The sequence below is a fragment of the Pleurodeles waltl genome, chromosome 2_2 (genome assembly GCF_031143425.1).
Source record: "Pleurodeles waltl isolate 20211129_DDA chromosome 2_2, aPleWal1.hap1.20221129, whole genome shotgun sequence".
Taxonomy (NCBI): domain Eukaryota; kingdom Metazoa; phylum Chordata; class Amphibia; order Caudata; family Salamandridae; genus Pleurodeles; species Pleurodeles waltl.
In genome coordinates this window covers 488,820,739-488,843,849 of record NC_090439.1, presented here as the reverse complement: position 1 = coordinate 488,843,849, position 23,111 = coordinate 488,820,739, and positions in this window count along the sequence as shown.

The following is a 23,111-nucleotide window of genomic DNA, read 5'->3' as shown; positions in this document are numbered from 1 at the left end:
CAACCACCAATCCAGTGTTCACCCTTTTTTGGAAACTCTCAAATGAAGCGTACTCACCTGAGAGTACAGCATTTGCTAAGATTTGGGAAGTAGAGGAAGTGACATGACTTCCTTGTCCAGGAGGCTGTGTGACTGTTACTTCACTCTCCAGCTCAGTGTCCTCTTCTCCAATTACTTCTGTTCGGGAACTCACACATGAACTGTACTCACATTGGGTGCTAACATCAGTATACAATAGTGTGTGGGAGAGGATATAGAGCAGCAGTCAGAGCAACCACCTCAGGAGCTGGAGATCCAGGTTCAACTCTCGGCATCAGTGCAACGTCCTGTGATTCTGGGCAACTCACTTCATCTCCCCCTGCCTATGGACAGCACCTAGAGACCCTCATGGGTGATAAGCTGCACTATACAAATCTACATTTCATTTTATTTCACTGTAGTACAGGGACTGACATGACTGCAACTCCCAGCAGGAACTGTTTCTGTCACCATAAACACAAGAGCAGTGGCAAATGCCGAAATTCATATATGTGTGAATTTTCAGATGAGGTTTACGGACCTGGGAGTGACCAAGATACACATCATGGTCAAATCTGAGATGTGTCTGTCTACCTAGCTCCATCTTGACCTGCTAACCCAAGATGAAATTCTTGAGGCAGGATGGACAGCTTAACCAGTGTGCAAAACAATGATCCTAAAGGCCTCAAGATGCATATCCAAAATGGCATTGGCAGCAGATACATTCACACTGCACTGACCACATGATAACTCCAGTCACATATAAAACAAATGCCTGGGTTTGCCTGCATCACAATCAACTAGGCCTCAAAAACGGCCAAATACATATCTTGCCTAGCCACTGTTTTGCCTGCACTGGTGGCAAGATGGCATTCTCAGGCCTTCCCCCGAAGTGCCAATGATATACACATTTCAGCAGCTGCTTGACTTAAATGGAATTGTCATGCTTTTTAAATGTCATGTCAAAACAAGCAATACCATGGGTACTTGCCACAATAGGATTAACTGCAATTTAACTTTGTACAAGTCTATGCTTAGTGTAACACTAAACTGTTGGAGGTAGATGTCACAATACAACCAGTAACATTTTACATTTAACATAAACAGGTTGAGCTGCCACTGGGCAAACAGAGGACACAGAAGAGATTGCACTACTGCGCTGGATAAAGCCCTCAGTGAAGAAGACAATTCTGGACGACTGGGTATGGATGACAGTTCTGCCCCATCTGGGCAACCTGATCAGACACCAACAGTGAGTCTGACAGTAGCCACATCAACAACTCCAAGCCTGTTAGCCTCCTCGTCACAGACAACCATTCGCCCCACAACCTGTATACAAGCATTGGGGGTCATTACAACCCTGGCGGATGGTGTTAAAGCTGCGGTAATACCGCAAACAGGCCGGCGGATAAAAAAAGTGAATTATGACCGTGGCGGAAACCAGACAGACGGGAGACAAAGTACCGCCCACAGTATCACAACCTACCAATCCGCCACCTTTTCCGGGGCGGATTCACTGTGGATAAAAACACGGCGGAAACAACTTTTGCAATGGGAAAACGCTCACCTTAACACACTCCACGAGGAAGGAGGGCACCTTGGAGCCCGAACTCCAAATACTCCCTGCGCTTGTCTTCCTGCTCCTCTACGAACATCAGCAACGGCGGCGCCGAAGACAACGGTGAGTACTGCACCTACGACATAGGGGAGTGAGGTGGCAAAAGTCAGGGACACACACATGCAACACCCCCACCCCGAACCTCACCCACTACAACACACACACCAATGCATATCCAAACATCACAGTAACAACCCACAACCCCCCCGGAAGAATGCAAAGACAAAAGGGAATCAGTATAACTATTGTAATGAATAAAAATACAGTAAGCTCATATATACAGAAATATATACACATTCCAAATATATACATCACGATTAGTAGTGCAGGTATGCACAATTCAATGTCCGTGGACCACTGGGCCCAAAATGCATGGGCGAGGCCCACACACGATACCTGTCCAGAAACGGAAAGAACATTGCAGGGACATCAGATAGAAATACAACAGGCACCTCAGGGGGAAGTGAAGGGGGGGCACCTTCACCCTCTCCCGTCGGGCACTGTCCAACTTCTGGTGCTTTACAGGGGGTGGACTGGCAGTGCTTTGGCTCCGTGTCACACTGGCTGCCCTGGTGGCTGGTGCACTCCACATACCTCTAACACGCACCACTGGTACCGGACTTTTTTTGGCTGAGGTGCTAGTACGGGACCTATGAATTGGAGGTGTTGGGGTAGTGGGACAAAGGTCAAGGTTGCTCAGGAAAAGTTTCTGACGAACACTGGGATGGGTAGCGGGAGGGGGTCTGGGAGTGGAGGAAGAGGAGGTGGTTGTAGGAGGTGTAACTTTAGATGATTTGGGTGCAGGTTCTGTAGACTGTCGTGAGGTGGATGGATGTTGGGTGTGTGGGTGTCCGCGTTTGTGTACTTTGGGAGGGGGCGTCACAGACGCACTGGGAGAGGACACAGGGGACGCATAAATGGTAGTGGGGGTGGTGAGTGCAGGTGAGCGGGGTGTGGTGCTGGGTGTTCTGGTGCGAGTCCTAGTGGCTGTAGTGGTAGTGCATGCAGGTTTAGAGTGTAGACGACACTGGGAGGGAGGAGGGAGAAGACGACGAGGGGGACACAGAGGAGGCAGTGGATGTTGCTGTGTCTGTATGTGGGTGATGCTTGTGTGAGTGCCTGTGGGATGTGTGGTGCCTATGTTTGCCTGAGCTGCCCTTGTGTGTTGAGGTGTGTGCAGGCTGGTCTGATGGTGTGCTTGGGATAGGCTGGGGAACAGGGGATTGGGTCTGGGTGGAGGAAGTTGGAGGGGGGAGGCTGGACACAGGGACAATGGCTGCCATCAGTGCTGAGGCCAGAGATTGCAGGGTTCGATTATGGGCAGCCTGACCAGAATGAATGCCCTCCAGGAATGCATTAGTGTGTTGCAACTCCCTTTCTACACCCTGGATGGCATTCACAATAGTAGACTGCCCAACAGTGAGTGACCTGAGGAGGTCAATGGCCTCCTCACTGAGGGCAGCAGGGGTGACAGGGGTGGGGGCTGAGGTGCCTGGGGCGTAGGTGATGCCCACCCTCATGGATGAGCGGGCACGGAGCGAAGGCTGAGGGGCTGCTGGGAGGGCGGTGCTGGTAGGGGGGGTGGCGGATGTACCTGTAGCAGTGGGGGGCACAGATGGTGCCCACCACAAGGGAGCTCCCATCGGAGGACGAGTCCGTGTCGCTGTTTGCTGATCCGGTGACCGACGTGAAGCTCCCCTCGCCCTCCGTCCCACTAGTGTATTCTGTGTCCTTGGTGTGGCCCTCCATGGCCATGTGGGATGCAGCCCCCTCGTGCTCCGGTGCCACTGTTCCTCCGCCTGATGATGCTGATGCACAAAAGAACAGGGAGAGCACAAAAAGGGGTGGGGAAACAGAAGAAAGACAGGTTGAGTGCATGGCTTACCGCTACCGTTGGTGGACAATACAGACACAGCAGCCCACTGCACTACGCCGTGCTCTTGGCCTCTACAGATGCAGTTCCTGGGATATGGCCTACATGTCTATGAGTGTCATCTACCCACATAGATAACACAGGGGCATGTATACCTGTACTTGGCACTCTACAGAGGTGGGGTGGAGTGGCACATGACCTGGATTCCAGAGGGGCCTAGCCTACGGAACTCGCCCTGGCCTAGGGAAACCCACAGCCCTCCTCACCCACCCAGACCCCTCCACTGCGCGCAAAGTCATGAGAATGTGAGTGTACTCACCGCCTTGTATCTGCTGTGATGCCCTCAAGCACCCATCCAACTCAGGGTAGGCCACCGCCAGGATCCGGAACATCAGGGGGTCATGGTTCGACGGGCACCCCTCCCACGTTGGGAGGCCATCCCCAGCTGAGCCTCCACCGTCTTCTTGCTCCAGCGGCGAATGTCCTCCCATCTTTTATGGCAGTGGGTGCTCCATCTCTGGTGGACCCCCAGGGTCCGGACGTCTTTGGCGATGGCCCGCCAAATATCCTTCTTCTGGTGGGCGCTGACCTACATGACATGTACAGGGGAAGAAGAGAAATCATTAGCAACAGCACCGTCGAAGTGAGTGGCCCACATCCCTGCCCTTGCCATGTGGCACATGCAATCACACTTCTACATGCTTGCAGGACTCTGCCCCCTTCCCACTGCCATCCAGCCCTCTCCACCCAGGCATAGCCCATACAACGTGCTCCCTGTGTACTTACCTGTTGGTCTGGAGGACCGCAGTGTAGCGTGTACTGGGGGAGGACCCCGTCCACGAGCCTCTCCAACTCCTGTGCAGGGAAGGCAGCAGCTCTTTCCCCAGACGCACCAGCCATTGTCTCTTCCAGACCGAGGTCACAGCAGCACTTGCAGTGTAGGTCCTCTCCTGTCGAAGATCAGGTATCGAGTGCTTGAACAGCTAGAAAATGGCAGTCACGTCCGCGGCAGTAATGTCGGAGGCGGTGCGTATCATCACCACCGGCGCACTTCGTCATTGGCTCCTGGGACCCATAGGGTCCAATGTTAACCAATGCAGCATTGCGCCGCGGTCTTTGACCGCCTACTGCGACGGTGTACAACGCCAGCGCAGTTACCTCACATCCCATTGTCCCACTTTAGAGGTCAGGCAGCCTCCATTTCAGGGGCCCACATGGCTTCATTTACAACTGCGTCACACATACCTAGGCCTACACGCAACACACATACAGGAAGGATATTGTATTTAGTGTTGTGTTCTGTGTAGCTGGGGGTACATACCTCCGAATTTATTGACTCTGTGGTCGCTGTTGTCCTTCCTAGGCACCGTCAGCTGGGACATGTGAGGAGATGGCGGAATCCTCCGGTGTACCGACCGCTGGTGGACCTGTTGACAATGGAGGAGCGACATTTAATCATCACCTACAGGTTTGACCGTGCCACAATCCAGGAACTGTGTACCCAGTTGGAGCCTGACCTGATGTCACCAATCCGCCATCCCACAGGAATCCCCCCTCCAGTGCAGGTGCTATCAGTGCTCCATTTCCTAGCAAGTGGGTCATTTCAGACAACAGTGGCCATGGCATCAGGGATGTCCCAGCCTATGTTTTCCAACGTGTTGTCCAGCGTGTTGTCTGCCCTGCTGAAACACGTGAGTAGCTACATCGTTTTCCCTCAGGTGGAGGATTTGGCTACAGTGAAAGGTGACTTCTATGCCCTGGGACATATCCCTAACATCATAGGTGCCATTGAGGGACCCATGTGGCTTTGGTCCCCCCCCACAGGAGTGAACAGGTGTACAGGAACCGGAAGAGTTATCATTCGATGAATGTACAGATGGTATGTTTGTCAGACCAGTACTCGCAGGTAAATGCTATGTTCCCTGGCTCAGTGCATGAGGCCTACATCCTGCGGGATAGCAGCATCCCGTATGTGATGGGTTAACTCCAGAGGCACCGTGTGTGGCTATTAGGGGACTCTGGTTACCCCAACCTGTCATGGCTATTGACCCCAGTGAGGAATCCCAGGACCAGGGCAGAGGAACGCTACAATGAGGCCCATGGGCGGACTAGGAGGGTGATCGAACGCACCTTCGGCCTCCTTAAGGCCAGGTTCAGGTGCCTCCATATGACAGGTGGTTCCCTATTCTACTCACCAAGGAAGGTGTGCCAGATCATCATCGCCTGCTCGATGCTTCACAATCTTGCTTTGCGACGCCAGGTGCCTTTTCTGCAGGAGGATGGTCCAGATGACGGTGTTGTGGCAGCTGTGGAGCCTGTGGACAGTGATGAGGAGTGTAAAGAAATGGCTCCCTGTTGCAGTTACCCCCCACTTTTTGCCTGATACTGATGCTGACGTAACTGAGAAGTGTGCTGGGACCCTGCTAACCAGGCCCCAGCACCAGTGTTCTTTCACCTAAAATATACCATTGTCTCCACAATTGGCACAACCCTGGAACCCAGGTAAGTTCCTTGTAACTGGTACCCCTAGTACCAAGGGCCCTGATGCCAGGGAAGGTCTCTAAGGGCTGAAGCATGTCTTATGCCACCCTAGGGACCCCTCACTCAGCACAGACACACTGCTTGCCAGCTTGTGTGTGCTGGTGGGGAGAAAATGACTACGTCGACATTGCACTCACCTCAGGGTGCCATGGCAACCTCACACTGCCTGTGGCATAGGTAAGTCACCCCTCTAGTAGGCCTTACAGCCCTAAGTCAGGGTGCACTATACCACAGGTGAGGGCATAGGTGCATGAGCACTATGCCCCTACAGTGTCTAAGCAAAACCTTAGACATTGTAAGTGCAGGGTAGCCATAAGACTATATGGTCTGGGAGTCTGTCAAAAACGAACTCCACAGCTCCATAATGGCTACACTGAATACTGGGAAGTTTAGTATCAAACTTCTCAGAATAATAAACCCACACTGATGCCAGTGTTGGATTTATTAAAAAATCCACACAGAGGGCATCTTAGAGATACCCCCTGTATTTTACCCAATTGTTCAGTGCAGGACTGACTGGTCTGTGCCAGCCTGCTGCTGAGAGACAAGTTTCTGACCCCATGTGGGGAGGGCCTTTGTGCTCTCTGAGGACAGAAACAAAAGCCTGCTCTGGGTGGAGGTGCTTCACACCTCCCCCCTGCAGGAACTGTAACACCTAGCATTGAGCCTCAAAGGCTCAGGCTTCGTGTTACAATGCCCCAGGGCACTCCAGCTAGTGGAGATGCCAGCCCCCTGGACACAGCCCCCACTTTTGGCGGCAAGTCCAGGAGAGATAATGAGAAAAACAAGGAGGAGTCACTGCCCAATCAGGACAGCCCCTAAGGTGTCCTGAGCTGAGGTGACTCTGACTTTTAGAAATCCTCCATCTTGCAGACGGAGGATTCCCCCAATAGGATTAGGGATGTGCCCCCCTCCCCTCAGGGAGGAGGCACAAAGAGGGTGTAGCCACCCTCAAGGACAGTAGCCATTGGCTACTGCCCTCCCAGACCTAAACACCCCCCTAAATTCAGTATTTAGGGGCTCCCCAGAACCTAGGAACTGAGATTCCTGCAACCTAAGAAGAAGAGGACTGCTAAGCTGAAAAACCCTGCAGAGAAGACGGAGACACCAACTGCTTTGGCCCCAGATCTACCAGCCTGTCTCCCCCCTTCTAAAAGACACTGCTCCAGCGACGCTCTCCCCAGGGACCAGCGACCTCTGAATCCTCAGAGGACTGTCCTGCTCTAGAAGGACCAAGAAACTCCAGAGGACAGCGGCTCTATTCACCCAAGACTGCAACTTTGTTTCCAAAGAAGCAACTTCAAGACAACTGCGTTTCCCGACGGAAGCGTGAGACTTGCTACTCCGCACCCGATGCCCCCGGCTCGACTTGTGGCGAAACAACACTTCAGGGAGGACTCCCCAGCGACTACGAGACCGTGAGTGGCCAGAGTTGCCCCCCCTGAGCCCCCACAGCGACGCCTGCAGAGGGAATCCCGAGGCTCCCCCTGACCGCGACTGCCTGACTCCCAGATCTTGACGCCTGGAAAAGACTCTGCAGCCGCAGCCCCCAGGATCTTAAACATCGGAACTCCAGTGCAGGAGTGACACCCAGGAGGCCCTCTCCCTTGCCCAGGTGGTGGCTACCCCGAGGAGCCACCCCCTTGCCTGCCTGCATCGCTGAAGAGACCCCTTGGTCTCCCATTGATTTCCTTCGGAAACCAGACGTGTGTTTGCACACTGCACCCGGCCGCCCCCGTGCTGCTGAGGGTGTACTTTCTGTGCTAACTTGTGTCCCCCCCGGTGCCCTACAAAACCCCCCTGGTCTGCCCTCCGAAGACGCGGGTACTTACCTGCTGGCAGACTGGAACCGGGGCACCCCCTTCTCCATTGAAGCCTATGCGTTTTGGGCACCACTTTGAACTCTGCACCTGACCGGCCCTGAGCTGCTGGTGTGGTAACTTTGGGGTTGCTCTGAACCCCCAACGGTGGGCTACCTTGGACCCAAACTTGAACCCCGTAGGTGGTATACTTACCTGCAAGAACTAACAAACTCTTACTCCCCCTAGGAACTGTGAAAATTGCAGTGTCTAGTTTTAAAATAGCTATATGTCATTTATTTGAAAAGTATATATGCTATTGTGATTATTCAAAGTTCCTAAAGTACCTACCTGCAATACCTTTCATTTAAAGTATTACATGTAAAATTTGAACCTGTGGTTCTTAAAATAAACTAAGAAAATATATTTTTCTATACAAAAACCTATTGGCCTGGAATTGTCTTTGAATGTGTTCCTCATTTATTGCTTGTGTGTGTACAACAAATGCTTAACACTACTCCTTTAATAAGCCTACTGCTCGACCACACTACCACAAAATAGAGCATTAGTATTATCTCTTTTTGCCACTATCTTACCTCTAAGGGGAACCCTTGGACTCTGTGCATACTATTCCTTACTTTGAAATAGTGCATACAGAGCCAACTTCCTACATGGAGGAAGCAGAGGAAGAAGACATTGATAACAGGGACTCTGTCATACAGCAATATTTCCAGTGACACACAGGTGAGAACAATTTTTTTACTATTACATTCACTTTCACACTTCTACCTGTATCCTGTCTGTCAATTTGAAGTAGTATCTGCTAACTGAGTGATACATTTCCATTACGGTTTCACAGGTTTGGTTACCAAGGTGTGTCATCTGCTTGCATCCTTCATGGACTTGTGATGTGTGACATAGGTATGTTGACATTACTATTGAGAACGGATTTTGTCACTGTCATAGCTAATACACATTTTCAAAATCACAGGCTGACTCCAGATTGTTTTGTGGTTCAAGGGTGTTTATTGAAGTGCTAATTATTGGAGGGGGTGGCAAAATGGTGATGGCTGATGGTGGAGGAATGTCCATGGCAGAGTCCAGTCTATTAGTCTCACAGGTGCATTGCCCATATGGGCATAGGAAGTGGAGCTGGGGCAGTTCCAATATGGACAGGGTTACAAAGTGGGATAGTGGGAGGACAATCAGGGTGGTCTCATTTCCTGGCGGGGGTCTTGCCATCTTGCTCTGTCCTGTTCCTGGATCTCAGGAACCACTTGCGGGTGGTTCTCCGTCTGCAGGGGGTGGGGTGCTGGTGTGGTGGTCCTGTGGTGGGGCGTTCTGTCCACTAGCGCCGGCGGAGGTGGTTGGCAGTTTATCATCTATGCTCATGTCAGGGGCCCCTTGGAGTGCCACGGTGTCCCTCATGGTCTTTTGTATGTCCTTCAGCACCCCTACGATGGTGCCCAGGGCGGAGCTAATGGTTCTGAGCTCCTCCCTGAACCCCAAATACTGTTCGTCCTGCATGCGCTGGGCCTCCTGAAACTTGGCCAGGACCGTTGCCATCGTCTCCTGGGAGTGGTGGTATGCTCCCATGATGGAGGAGAAGGCCTCGTGGAGAGTGGGTTCCCTTGGCCTGTCCGCCCCCTGTCGCACGGCAGCCCTCCCAGTTCCCCTGTGTTCCTGTGCCTCCGTCCCCTGGACCATGTGCCCACTACCACTGCCTCCAGGTCCCTGTTGTTGTTGGGGTGGTGGGTTATCCTGGGTTCCCTGTAGTGGTGGACACACAGCTGACTGACGTGTCCTGGGTACGGAGGTATGGGCCCGCTGGGTGGGTGCTGTGCTGGTGTTACCAGAGGGTGGAAGGTCAGTGTTGGGCTGTGCCTGTGCGAGGGGAACCGACTGTCCCGAGGCCCACGATGGTCCGGGCTGGTCATCTGGATCCAGTTGGCCAGAGCTGCTGTCATCACTGTGGGCCTCTTCTGGAGGTGGAGTGGAGATGTCTGGACCCTCCTGTCTGGTGACGTTAGGTAGTGGTCCTGCAAGGGTATAAAAGCATGATTATTACATCTGTGGGTGTCATGGTGTGCAATGGGTGGGTGTGCGTGTACCCCAGTGCAAGCATTCCTGTGTGGGGGCTTGTGTGATGATGGTTCGGGGGTGTTATGGGTATGTGCAGTGGGCATGCTTTAGTGATGGGTGTCCATGCTTAGTTGTGTCATGCAGGGCTTGGTGTTGGGATGGGTGGTTTGTGTTATAAGTACATTAGTGAAGAGTTGGAGTGATAGGGGAGGGGGTGAGGGTGGGGGTGTGTGATAGCATGCAGGTAGGGTGGGGGATATGATAGTTAAGATTTGACTTACCAGTGTCCATTCCTCCACCGACTCCTCCGAGGCCCTCAGGATGCATAATGGTCAAGACCTGCTCCTCCCATGTTGTTAGTTGTGGGGGAGGAGGTGGGGTTCCGCCACCAGTCCGCTGAATCGCGATGTTGTGCCTGGAGACCACTGAACGCACCTTCCCCCGTAGGTCGTTCCACCTCTTCCTGATGTCCTCCCGATTTCTTGGGTGCTGTCCCACTGCGTTTACCCTGTCGACGATTCTTCACCATAGCTCCATCTTCCTGGCTATAGAGGTGTGCTGCACCTGTGATCCAAATAACTGTGGCTCTACCCGTACGATTTCCTCCACCATGACCCTGAGCTTCTCCTTGGAAAACCTGGGGTGTCTTTGGCGTGCCATGGGGTGGTGTAGGTAATGTGTGGGGTGGTGTATGTGGTGATGAGTGTGGTGATGTTTAGTGGTGTGTGGAATTTTGTGCGTGGATGTTGTGTGGGTGATGGTGTTTTGTGCCTCTGTGTGGTGGGGTTCTCTATTGCTGTGCTCTCTCTCTTTCGCCTTCGTCTCTGATTTTGGGTCGTAGGGGTTTGTGGGTGATGTGGGTGTGTGTTTTATATTGTGTTGGGTGCGTGGGAGTGTTGTTTGTATGTGTATCAGGTGTGTGTATTTCGAATTGTCCAATCTGGCGGTGTTCTGGAGATGTGTGTGTATTTTGAGCGTGGCGGTGTGTACCGCCAATGGAATACCGCGGTTGAAAGACCGCCGCGTGGATTCGTGGGTCGTAATAGCATGGGCGTGTTTCTGTTGGGGTGACGGTGGAGGTTTTGTTTTCGCCAATTTATTACTGACCTTTGGTGTGGCGGACTTGTGTGGGTGTCTGAATTTCGGCAGATTCCGAGATGTGGGTCAAAATAGCTGTGGCGGAATTCCGCGGCCGCGGCGGTGTATTGGCGGTCTTCTGCATGGCGGTAAGTGGCTTTTACCGCCAATGTTGTAATGACCCCCATAGTGTCTACAATCTTCTGCCCCCACTACTGGATTCTGAGTTGCAGCACAACACTTTGGACAATGAGCGTCCAGGAACCAATGGGAGTGGGCACCCTGTAACAATGGTACAGGCCAATGGGGGTAGAAGGTGTGCAAGAGAGGCTATGGGCCACGGGGTGTGCCCACTTGGGGTGCTCCGGGCCAGGACACAATCAGCCACGTCTTGGGGGTCTATCAGGAGTCCCAAGATGTGATGGGCCAAGTGTTGACCTCACTCCGGGATATCAAGCCGCTATAGAAAGACATGCATAGGGACATGCGAGAACAGATGACGGCCCACATTGCCAACATAGCCTCCCTAACAAGGGTGATGAAGGACATACACACAGTCCTGAGCATGGCTTTGCAAAACTAATGTTCTCCTTCCATTGGCTCATCAACACCAGGCACATCTACATTGGTGCCAGCCAGCGGAAGGGAGGCTGTGCCAGGAGAAGAACCCACCTCAGACACCCCTGCCTCTGTAGCAGCAGATCCCCCACACAAGCAGGGACATCCAGCAAAGAAACCATGAGGTGTGGATGGCAAGACACCCACCACTGTCAGCAAGTGACCTCTTCCAAAAGGAACTTCTTTGTGTGCCATATATTCACTCTGTTGTCGGATCCTCAACCAACTACTAATTCCAATGGGAGGAGTACTCTGGACTTTGGACTCCCAATGGAGTGGCATCTACTCTAATGATTCCATTCACCATGACTGACACCCTTACTTTATTTTTTCTTCTTTTCTATCCAAATTTTAATTTCTGCATTAGCATTGTAATAAATTCACCCTTCACAAACTCATTGTCTGCTTGCTTAATTTCAACATTTCGCTATGTAGAGATGTGAACCATATGATGAAGACATAACTTACTTGTGCAAGAAGGGAAATGTAACAGGTACACAGTGTCCTTCTCAGGATTACAACCATTACACACAAACACACATATACAAGTCTCTGGTCACACCAAACATTTTAGTCCGGTGTGAATGTGTGACTCATACTAAGTCAAATTACATATTCCAAGATACAGCCCCCTCAAGCCATTGAAGGAAGGGATTTGTGAGACATTGTCCTGTAGAATAGGCAAACATTAAATTGGATGATGTCACCAGCTTGAGCATTATCACATACCACACCAAAGTAATCCAACATCAGATAATCCAAGATACATACAGATGGCAGTACAACAATCCCTGATCACATGCCCATCATCATCCAATGACCATGCATCTGATGGTATGACACAAACATATGTTAGTGTTGTTGCACAGACACTGTGGCCTTAAATGATGAAACACATCTACAACTAGATACAGGTCATACAAGAAGAGTGTTTACCCAAAATGAAGAAAAAATGACTTGTTCACAATCTATGACTACATATTTGGCCTTGCTAAACTGTTGTATGGAAGGCATATCCTGACTCACTCTGCCCTTCCATTTGCCACACACACCACATGCCAAATTCCTGTTGGCCACATGGTGTACTGTCCTGCATGGAATTGAGGGGAATGGAGTATTGGGTAGATTCTGTATGCTCAGCCTGCATAGACCAGGGCCTGTCAAATATATCTCCCAGTATGGGACCTAGTCTAGGGTTTGGGAGAGTGACTGCTGCTATGCAACAGTGGCACTGTGCCCAATCACTGTAATCAAGCAGGTCCTGGCTTGTGGCCAATATGATGCTCTGGTGGCAACACCTTCCCTGAATGCCTCAGTCCTTTGACTAGTTTAGGAATGAGTAAAGAGATAAATCATTAATCTAGTCCAAATATGCATTTAGCATAATTTTTAATTTGTGTCTTAGACTCATAACACATCCCTTACTCCCAACCTTTGTTCTCATCTTCATGCAGGTCATATCTGTCCTTTACTGGCGTATTATATAATTGACAGTCCCAAAGTGCAGACAGTGTGTTAATTCCTGGGAGGCCATGATATGTGACTCGGTAGCTTGGTAACATAGCAGAAACTGTACAATGCATGTCTTTGTTGGATGCCATCTCTGTAGGATAGAGACATATGTCAAAAGGAGTGTTATGTGGTACAGGTACATAGCACAGAACCCCATCCCCTCAAGTGGCATGAGTCTGCATTTGGTATGCCACGTGTTCATACATGCACAAGGAAAATACTTTCTTTACCCACAATTGATTGTTACTCATGTGTAATGTTGACGTTTGTACTGTGGTATTTGCTGTAGGGACTGCATGCAGTTAGTCATTCTCAGAGTGTAAATGTGTTGGTGCATTCATGCCTAAGGAGTTTACCTTCCATAAGCCACACAGGTGTTGTGTTAAATTGTGGCGCACATCACAGTGCTGGTTGCTAGAGCATGGGCTCCCAGATGTCAGCAGGCTTGCTTAGTCATTGTCGGCCATGAGCAGAGTAGTCAGTTAGTCTGCAGATGCAAATACAGATGTCAGTAGTCTTGTCCCTGTACCTATTGGCTTGTGTGTTTCACATATGGGGATTATTAACAAATAGAAAAGTTCTAGCTTGGTGTTACTGACATGTATGTGAGTCAACCATTTGTGATGATACTTGTGATTATAATCTCTTGATTTGTCTTTTGAATCCATGCAGGTCAATGCCCATCAAAAAAAGGGACTAAGGAGAGCCACCCCCAAACGGTGCAGACCCTGGTGGTCAAAAGGCGGCAGAGCACCCACTGTAGAAAAAGGTGAGAGGACTTGAGGTGTTGGGTCCAAAAGATGGAAGAGGTCTAGCTGGAGATGTCCTCTCAATGTGGATAGGGTGTCTGTTGAACCATGCCTCCCCAAATGGACTGCATTCTGGTAGTGGCCTACCCAAACCTTGATGGGCGTTTTAGGACAGCATAGAAGCCACAAGGGGGTGGGTTTTTCTCGCCGTCCACTTGGAGGATCACCCTCAAACTTTTCAGACAGCAGCAGATGAGACTGTAAATTTTTTGGGGAAAACTTTGTTAAGACTCGTCAACCAGTGCCATAGATATAGGGAAGCAAAAAACTGTTGACCATAACTACCTAGGTAACACACACACACACACATTTATATTTATGAAACTAAACATACTATGAAATTTAAAAATAATTGTGAATTATAATATAAATTACAATTATTATAATAGTTTTACATAATATATGTGTAAATAAATAAACACACATACATAAATATGTGTGTGTGTTTAAATATGTATATTTTGTAAACAATATTATTGTATTAAATTCACATTGTGTTACTGTTACATGTTAATATATTCAGGCCCTCATTACGACCCTGGTGGTGGGTGATAAAGTGGCAGTAATCCGCCAAAAGGCTGGCGGTAACTACCGCCAAATGATGACCATGGCGGTGACAGCCAAAGTACTACACCAACCGCTAAGGCGAAAACAACAGCCACCACGGCGGTAGCTGCCAACAGCAGGACGGGAGACAAAGTACCGCCCACCATATTAAGACACTCAAAAACTCCACCTTTTCCAGGGCAGTACCAACGCCAACAAAAGCCTGGCAGAAACATAGTTCAGAAGTGAAAGGACTCACTATTGGAGACACAGGGAAGAACCACACCGCCATGGAACCCGAACTGCATGTTTTCCCGATATACTTCTATGTTATGCTCCACCTGGAACACCAACGCCGATGAAGACAATGATGGTACAGCCGTCTAGCACACAAGGGAGAGTGGGAGGAAAAGGACAGTGACACACACACACACCACACACACCCGACACACACACCATACACACAACAAGCTGCACACGGAATTAATTTGTCCTAGAAAAATGGCAGAATAATACAAGGACAACAGGAATTGACCAAAGTGATTGTAATCAGATCAACATCAAAATTAATAATTTGATTTGTCAATTAAACAAATATGTACACATGTACACAAAGGGACACTGCCCAGTCCAATGTTCAAAGGGCCAACATGTCCACAGGGCACAGTCTACAGCCCAACTCAAGCCCTGACCACATCTTGGTAGTACACTGCAGGGGCATCAGTTTGGAAATAGGCAGGCACCTTATGGGGGCACCTCTGTCGGATGTGTGAACAAGCCCACTGGTTTTGGAGGGGGCAACATGCCCATTGCTTTGTCTTGACAGTGGGCTTGGCAGCAGGAATCTCACAGTCAATGTTCTCAATCGTGTGGACAAGAGTCTTGTCCTCCCTTGTAAAACACATGTTCAGCTACATTGCTTTCCCCCAGGTGGAAGATTTGGCCAATGTGAAGGCTGGATTTTATGCAATGGGACATAGCCCAAATATTACTGGGGTGATTGACGGTACATATGTTCCGTTTGTCCCCCCGGCAGAATGAACAGGTGTTCAGGAATCGTAAGAGTTTCCATACATGAATGTGCAGATGGTGTGACTGGCGGACCAGTACATCTCCCACGTCAATGCTAAATATCCAGAGTTGGTGCATGGTGCCTTTGTCCTGAGGAATAGCAGCATCCCAAATGTGAAGGCCCAACTACACAGGCACAGGGTGTGGCTTATAGGTGAGCCTTGGTCCCCACCCATGTATATGCCTCTGCTGTTATCCAAATAGGATAGTGTCTGGCTAAGTGTTGTCCCTCAATACTTGCAGGTGACTCTGGCTACCCAAATCTATCATGGCTGCTGACCCCTGTGAGGAATGCCAGGACAAGGACTGAAGAACGTTATAATGAGGCACATGGGCGAAGCAGAAGGATAATTGATAGGACCTTCAGCCTACTGAAGGCCAGGTTCAGGTGCCTCCATTTGACAGGTGGATCCCTGTGCTACTAACCCGAGAAGGTCTGCCAGATAGTAATGGCATGCTGCATGTTGCACAACCTGGTCCTCAGACACCATTGACCTTTTCTGCAGGAAGAGGAGACTAGAGATGCCCCTGTGGCAGCAGTGGACCCTGAGGACAGTGAGGATGAGGAGGAAGAGGATGAGGATGTGGACAGCAGAACATTAGCGATCTGTCAGTACTTCCAATGACACACAGGTGAGAAAGTGCAACTTCACATTTCTATGACTATTGTATTCTGTGTGGCATTGGCATTCTGGCATTATCCACTTGTTTCCTCTACTTACTGTCACCTATGGATTATCATTTTACAGAAGTTGGTGATATGGCAACAATGTTGTGATCACAACAGCTAGCAACACGTCATTCATTCTATGCTCTCACTATGCACAGTTCGTTTGCAATGGATGTAGCTGTTTCAACCAATACAAATTTGCAATACATGAAATACTAGTAGTCGAATTTTATCCAAGGGTGTTTACTGTAGTGCTAATAAATTGAGTGGAAGTGTAATGGAATGGGGTGATGATGGAGGAAAGTCCAGGGTATTATTCCAGTCTGTTTGTAGCACAGGTGCAGTGTCCAAGGGGACACAGGAAGCGGAGCAATGGCAGTTCAAGGTGGACAAGGTGACAGAGTGGGACACAAGGGGGACAATCAGGAGAGTCTCCTTTCCTGGTGGTGGACTTGACAAGTGTCTCTGGCTTCTGTTGGGTTCATAGGGAACTTTTGCGGGGTGGTTTACCTTCTGCTGGGGGAGTGGTGCTGGTGGCCTGTGGGTCCTGTGGCAGGGCCTCCTGGCCACTAGCGGCAGTGGAAGTGGAAGGCTGTTCAGTTGACTGGCTAGTGGTAGCATCTCGGAGAGTGCCTCCTGGAGAGTCGGTTCCCTGTTCCTGTCCTCCCTCTGGCGCACAGCAGTCCTCCTAGTGTCCCTGTTGGCCTGTGCCTCTGCCACCTGAATGGTGTGCCTACTGCCACTGACCCTAGGTTCCTGATTGTCTTGTAGGTGAGGTGTGGACTGGGGTCCCTGTACAGGTGGGCACACTGCTGATTGACGTGTCCTGGGGACAGAGGTGTGGGTATGCTGGGTGGGTGCTGTGGTGTTGGTTCCTGATGGGGAGGCTCTGTTGTGGTCTGTGATTGGGCTTGGGTGACCAGCTGTCCAGTGGTCCCTGATGGGCCAGGTAGGTCCTCCAGATCCAGACGCCCAGAGTTAATGTCATCACTGGGGGCCTCTTCTGTTGGGGGACTGGATAGTGGTGGCACCCCCTATCCACTGACATTGGCTGGGGTACCTGTGGGGATGTAAATGATGTATTATGCTTCAATTGTATGACATTTGTACTTCCGTAGCTTCCCCTCTATGATTGGTGTTGCCCTGCCAGATTTTGCTTGTGTATGGTGATGTATTGTGGTTATGTTAGTTTCCCTATGCTGTGCATGCTTTAGTGATGGGTGTCCATGCAGGGCTGGGAGGGCTGTCCATGCATTGGTATGGCATGGAGGGCTGGGCATTGTGGTTAGTCATATGTGTAGGTGCAATGTGTGGGATGGTGTGGAGTGATGGGAGTGAGGGTGAGGGGGTGTGATGGCATGCAGGTATGGGGGGTGATAGGTAGTAAATGTTGAGTTACCAGTGTCCAGTCCTCTGGCTACTCCAGTGAGTCCCTCAGGATGCTGTATTGCCAGTACCTGCTCCTCCGTCGCTGTGAGCTGTGGGGGAGGAGGTGAGGGTCCACCGCCAGTCCTCTGGATAGCGAGCTGGTGTCTTGCTGCTATGGAACGTACCTTCCCCCGTAAGTTGTTCCACCTCTTCCTGATGTCGTCCCTTGTTCTTTGGTGCTGTCCCATGGCGTTGACCATGTCCACGATTCTCTGCCATAGCTCCATCTTCCTTGCTATAGATATCTGCTGTACCTGTGCTCCAAAGAGCTGTGGCTCTACCCTGACAATTTCTTCCACCATGACTCTTAACTCCTCCTCAGTGAAATGGGGGTGCCTTTGTGGTGCCATGGGTGTTGTGTGATGTGTGTTGGTGAGGGTGTGTTGAGTAATGTGGTGGGGTGTGTGATGTGGAGTGCGTGAGGGGTGTATGGGTGTATGTGGTGTGTGTGTCCATTTGTCTCTGTGCTCTTCTTCTCAGTCTCCTGGCAGGAATTGTTGTTTGTAAAGGGTTGTGGGTAATGTGGGTGTGTGTTTTATAGTGCTGTGGGTGAGTGGGTGTGGTGTGTGTATGGTTGTCAGGTGTGTATTTTTCATATTGGCCAATGTAGTGTTGTTTTGTATGTGGGTGTCCATTCTGAGCGTGGTGATATGTACCGCTAATGGTGTACCGCCGTTGAATGTCCACTGTGGTGATTCGTGGGTCATAATGTGATGGGCATTGTTTTGTTGGCGTAACGGTATGGGTTTTGGGTCCACCACTTTATCACTGACCTTTGGTCTGGTAGATTTGTGTATGTGGCTGTATTCTGTCGGATTGTTGTGTGTGTGTGTCATAATATGATGAACGGATATCCGCCACCCCGGTGATAAGTTGACGGCCGTCAGTGTGGTGGAAAGCAGGATTTACAGCCAGTGTCATAGTGAGGGCCTTAATGTTTACTATTTTTAACTAAATATATTTGAAAAAAAACAATAGGTTTGTATATATTTTTCAATATTAGTGTAAAATAACATTTTTCCATTATGTTCATAGGAAAACAATATTATTGTGCTAAATATTTTTGACACAATCTTTTTGTATCACAATATTTAGGGTTTCAATATTTTGTCAGTGAACCCAAATTGGACATTCTTGGAGCATTGTATACCACCTATTCCTCCCTAATGCCGACTAGGAAGAAGAGACAAGATGGGAAGAGGAATTAACATTGGATAAATGATATAGCCAACGGTCTGCTGGTATTAAAACCTCAACTTTAATGGAGGACGTATCATTAAAAAAGGAGAGTTAATGACGTCTAGAAAAAAACACTGTCATGGGTTGCACTTAATGCAGCTAAAGTTCCCCAAGCCTTGTCCTTTATTATAGCTTTCCTTGGTCTTCAATCCTTTCTGTACTTTAAAATATAGATTCACACTTCCATTTCAAAGCGAGGTGACTACTTCAAGGTGATTTTAAGTGTCAGGCACTCACCTGAAGTTCCTGCAGGAGTGAGTTGGGGTGCGCGTTGCAAGGTCACAACTCCCAGACCAGGCACAAGCTATCTGACCTGTCCTCAATCAAGGCAACTTTAACTCCAGGGGGAAAAAGGGAATGTATAAAAGAAAAAGACATTGCACTGGTTCCTAGTGTTTTCTGGATCTATTAGTAGCCTTTCGGAGGATCTGCACTCTGGTTCCACTTCCTGCAAAGGAGGGAGGAATTCTGATTAACTCTATGGGAGTTTTCCTGCTTCGTAACCCTTTATAATATAATATACCTGCTTATTCCTGCTTCCCTGCCTACTTCAGTTGTCCTAAAGAGTGTTTGAACCAGCAATATCTTCAGGAATTGGCAAGATCTTGATTAGACAATATACAGCAGTCATTAGAAGTGGTCATGAGACTAGGAGGATTTTATTCACATTATACATTTAGGCCCTCATTACAGCCCTGGCGGTCGGTGATAAAGCGGTGGTAATACCGCAAACAGGCTGGCGGTAAAAAGAATGGAATTTTGACCACAGTGGAAAACGCCAACACAGACAGCCACTTTAACACACTGACTGCCATGGCGGTAGCCTCAAGCACCACTGTGGTAACCGCCAACAGCCAGGCGGAAGACAATGTACCACCCACAGTATTACAACAAGACAATCCGCCAGCTTTTCCGGGGCGGTACCAAGTCATCAAGAGCACTGCGGAAACAGTACATGGAAGGGAAACGACTCACCTCTCGACACTCAAGGAAGAACCACGACGCCATGGAGCCCGAACTGCAGATCTTCCCCATGCTGGTATACCTCCTCCTACACCAGGAACACGAATGGCGGCGAAGACGACCATGGTGAGTACCCCACCTAGCACACACGGGAGGGGGGGGAGGGAAAAGGGAGTGACACACACATGCAACAAGCAACAGCCCCACCCCCACTCCCAACACCATACACACAAACAGATTCAACTACATTACATATCCACCCCGTACCCCTCAGAAATAAGACAAGGACAAAAGGTAGAGAGTAAAGCCAGTGTAATAATATACATTTTGAGAAATACGTCCTTAAAGCACAAAACAGTATCTACAATTTATAAAAATGGAGGGACAATGCCCAGTCCAAAATGTCCGTGGCCCACAGGGCCATAACACATAGGCAAAGGCTACACTTGATTCCTGTCTCAATACAGAGAGAACACTGCTGGGGCATCAGGTCAAAGATACATAGGCACCTCAGGGGGCAGGGAAACGGGGGGTATCTCAGCCAGAAGATGGTAAAACGTCACTGCTCCTGGAGGGGGCTACATGCCCCCAGCGATGTCCTGGGGAGTGCAAAGCCACAATCTCTCTAGTGGGTGGTTTGCCCACTGCTTGGTCCTGGGGAGTGCAAGGCCACAGACTCTCTATTGGGTGATTTGCCCACTGCTTGGTCCTGGGGAGTGCAAGGCCACAGTCTCTCTAGTGGGTGGTTTGCCCACTGCTTGGTCCTGTGGAGTGCAAAGCCACAGTCTCTCGATTGGGTGGTTTGCCCACTGCTTGGTCCTGGGGAGTGCAAAACCACAGTCTCTCTAGTGGATGCCTTCTTCCACTGGTTCTGGAGGGGGCCTTGTGCCCAGTGTGCTTCATACTGGCAAGGAGGGGGTGAGTGGATGCCTTCTTCCACTGGTTCTGGAGGGGACCTTGTGCCCAGTGTGCTTCATTCTGGCAAGGAGAGGGTGAGTGGATACCTTCTTCCACTGGTTCTGGAGGGAGCCTTGTTCCCAGTGTGCTTCGTCCTGGCTAGGAGGGGGTGAGTGGATGCCTTCTTCCACTGGTTCTGGAGGGGGCCTTGTGCCCAGTGTGCTTCATCCTGGCAAGGAAGGAGTGGGTGGATGCCTTCTTCCACTGGTTCTGGAGGGGGCTTTGTGCCATGCAATGCAGATCCTGGATGGTGCAAGGTCACAGTCTCTCACCTGGGTGTCACACCTACAGTTGTTGCAGGGGCCAGGACTGCCGGCGGTGACAGCTGCTCAGTGGTGGTAGTTGTGGGGCTGGCGGGGCTGCTGCAAGTGGTGGGGGGAGGCTCCAGCCCTTCCCCTGTAGCCTCGGATGGCTGCCCACTGGGGCTTCTGCTGCTGGCAGAGGTGCAGGTGGCGGTGCAGGTGGTGGTGCTGGCGGCGGTGCAGGTGGCGGTGCTGCCAGTGGTGGGGGGAGGCTCCGGCTTTCCTCTGCAGCCTCAGACGGCTGCCCACTGGGGCTGCTGCTGCTGGCAGTGGTGCAGGTGGTGATGCAGGTGGCAGTGATGGCGGTGGTGCTGCCAGTGGTGGGGGGAGGCTCCAGCTCTTCCACCGCAGCCTCGGATGGCTGAAGTGCCATGGCTGGTGTTGTTTGCCCAGAGGCTGCTCGAGCACCAGGCACCAGATTCATCCTGCCTGCGGCATCTGTGCCTTTTTCATTGCCCTTGGCAGCTGGTGTTCCCTTCCTGCCCTTGGCAGCTGGTGGTGCCTCCTTGCTTCTGCCATCTGGTGTTCCCTCCCTGCCCTTGCAAGCTGGTGGTCCCTTTTTGCCCTTGCTAGCTGGTGGTGACTCCTTGCCCTTGCTAGCTGGTGGTGCCTTCTTGCCCTTGCTAGCTGGTGGTGCCTCCTTGCCCTTGCTAGCTGGTGGGCCCTTCTTGCTCTTGGCAGCTGGTGCAGGCACACTGACAGTGCTGACAGGTGTCTCCCTGGAGCCTCTCACACCTGCAGTAGGTGCAGAAACTACAGTGGCCGTGGACTGGGTGGCTGGGATGCTGGCCTGGGTTCTACTCACCCTGGCCCCAAGTGAAGGACGGCGGGGGTGGGGAGGGGCTGGAATAGGTCAAGGGTGAAGAGGAAAAGCCTTTTAGGGACACTGGGGCTGGAATAGGGTGAAGGTTTGGGAGTGGAGGAAGAGGGAGTAGTTGTCGGAGGTGTCTGTCTGCTGTGTTTGGGTGCAGGTGCATGGGCTGGATGCTGTTGTGAGGTGGATGGCTGTTGGGTGTCTGAGTGCTTGCGTTTGTGTACTTTGGGAGGAGGGGGCACAGACACAGTGGGAGAGGACACAGGGGACATGTGCATTTGATGTGGGGGTGGTGACTGCCAGTGAGGGGAAGGTAGTGATAGTCGTGATGGTGATGGAGGTAGTGGATGAGGATGTAGTGCATGCAGGTGTGAGTGGAGACGCTACTGGGAGGGAGGTGGATGACAAGGAAGAGGGGGACACAGTGGAGGCAGTGGATGTTGGTGTGTCTGCATCTGGATGGTGTTTGCGTGAGTTGCTGTGGGATGAAGTGTGGTTCTTGTGTTTGCCTGAGCCACTTCTGTGTGTTAATTTGGGTGCATGCTGGTCTGAAAGTGTCCTTGGGATAGGCTGGGGTTGAGGGGATTGGGACTAGGTATAGAAGTTGGAGGGGGGAGGCTGGAGACAGGGACAATGGCTGCCATCAGTGAGTTGGCCAGAGCCTGGAATGATCTCTGTTGGACCGCCACACCAGAGTTAATGCCCTCCAGGAAAGCATTTGTTTGTTGCAAATGCCCTGCCAGCCCCTGGATGGCATTCAGTATGGTTGACAGCCTAACAGAGATGGATCTCAGGAGGTCAATAACATCCTCACTGAGGGCAGCAGGGCTGACTGGGGCAGGGCCTGAGGTGCCTGGGATGAAAGAGATGCCCACCCTCATGGGTTAACGGGCACAGGAAACATGCTGAGGGGCTGCTGGGAGGGTGGTGCTGGTACTGAGGGTGGCGGCTGTAGTTGGGGTGGGCACAGCGAGCTTATATCGGAGGAGGTGTCGTTGTCCAAACTGTCCCCTCCAGTCCCCGCCGTGGTGCTCCCCTCGCCCTCCGTCCCACTGGTGCCCTCACCGTCGGTGGATTTGGCCTCATGGGACATGTGGGATGCAGCTCCCTCTATCACAGGTGCCTCTGCTCCTCCGCCAGATGATGCTAATGCAGACAAGGACAGGGTGACAAA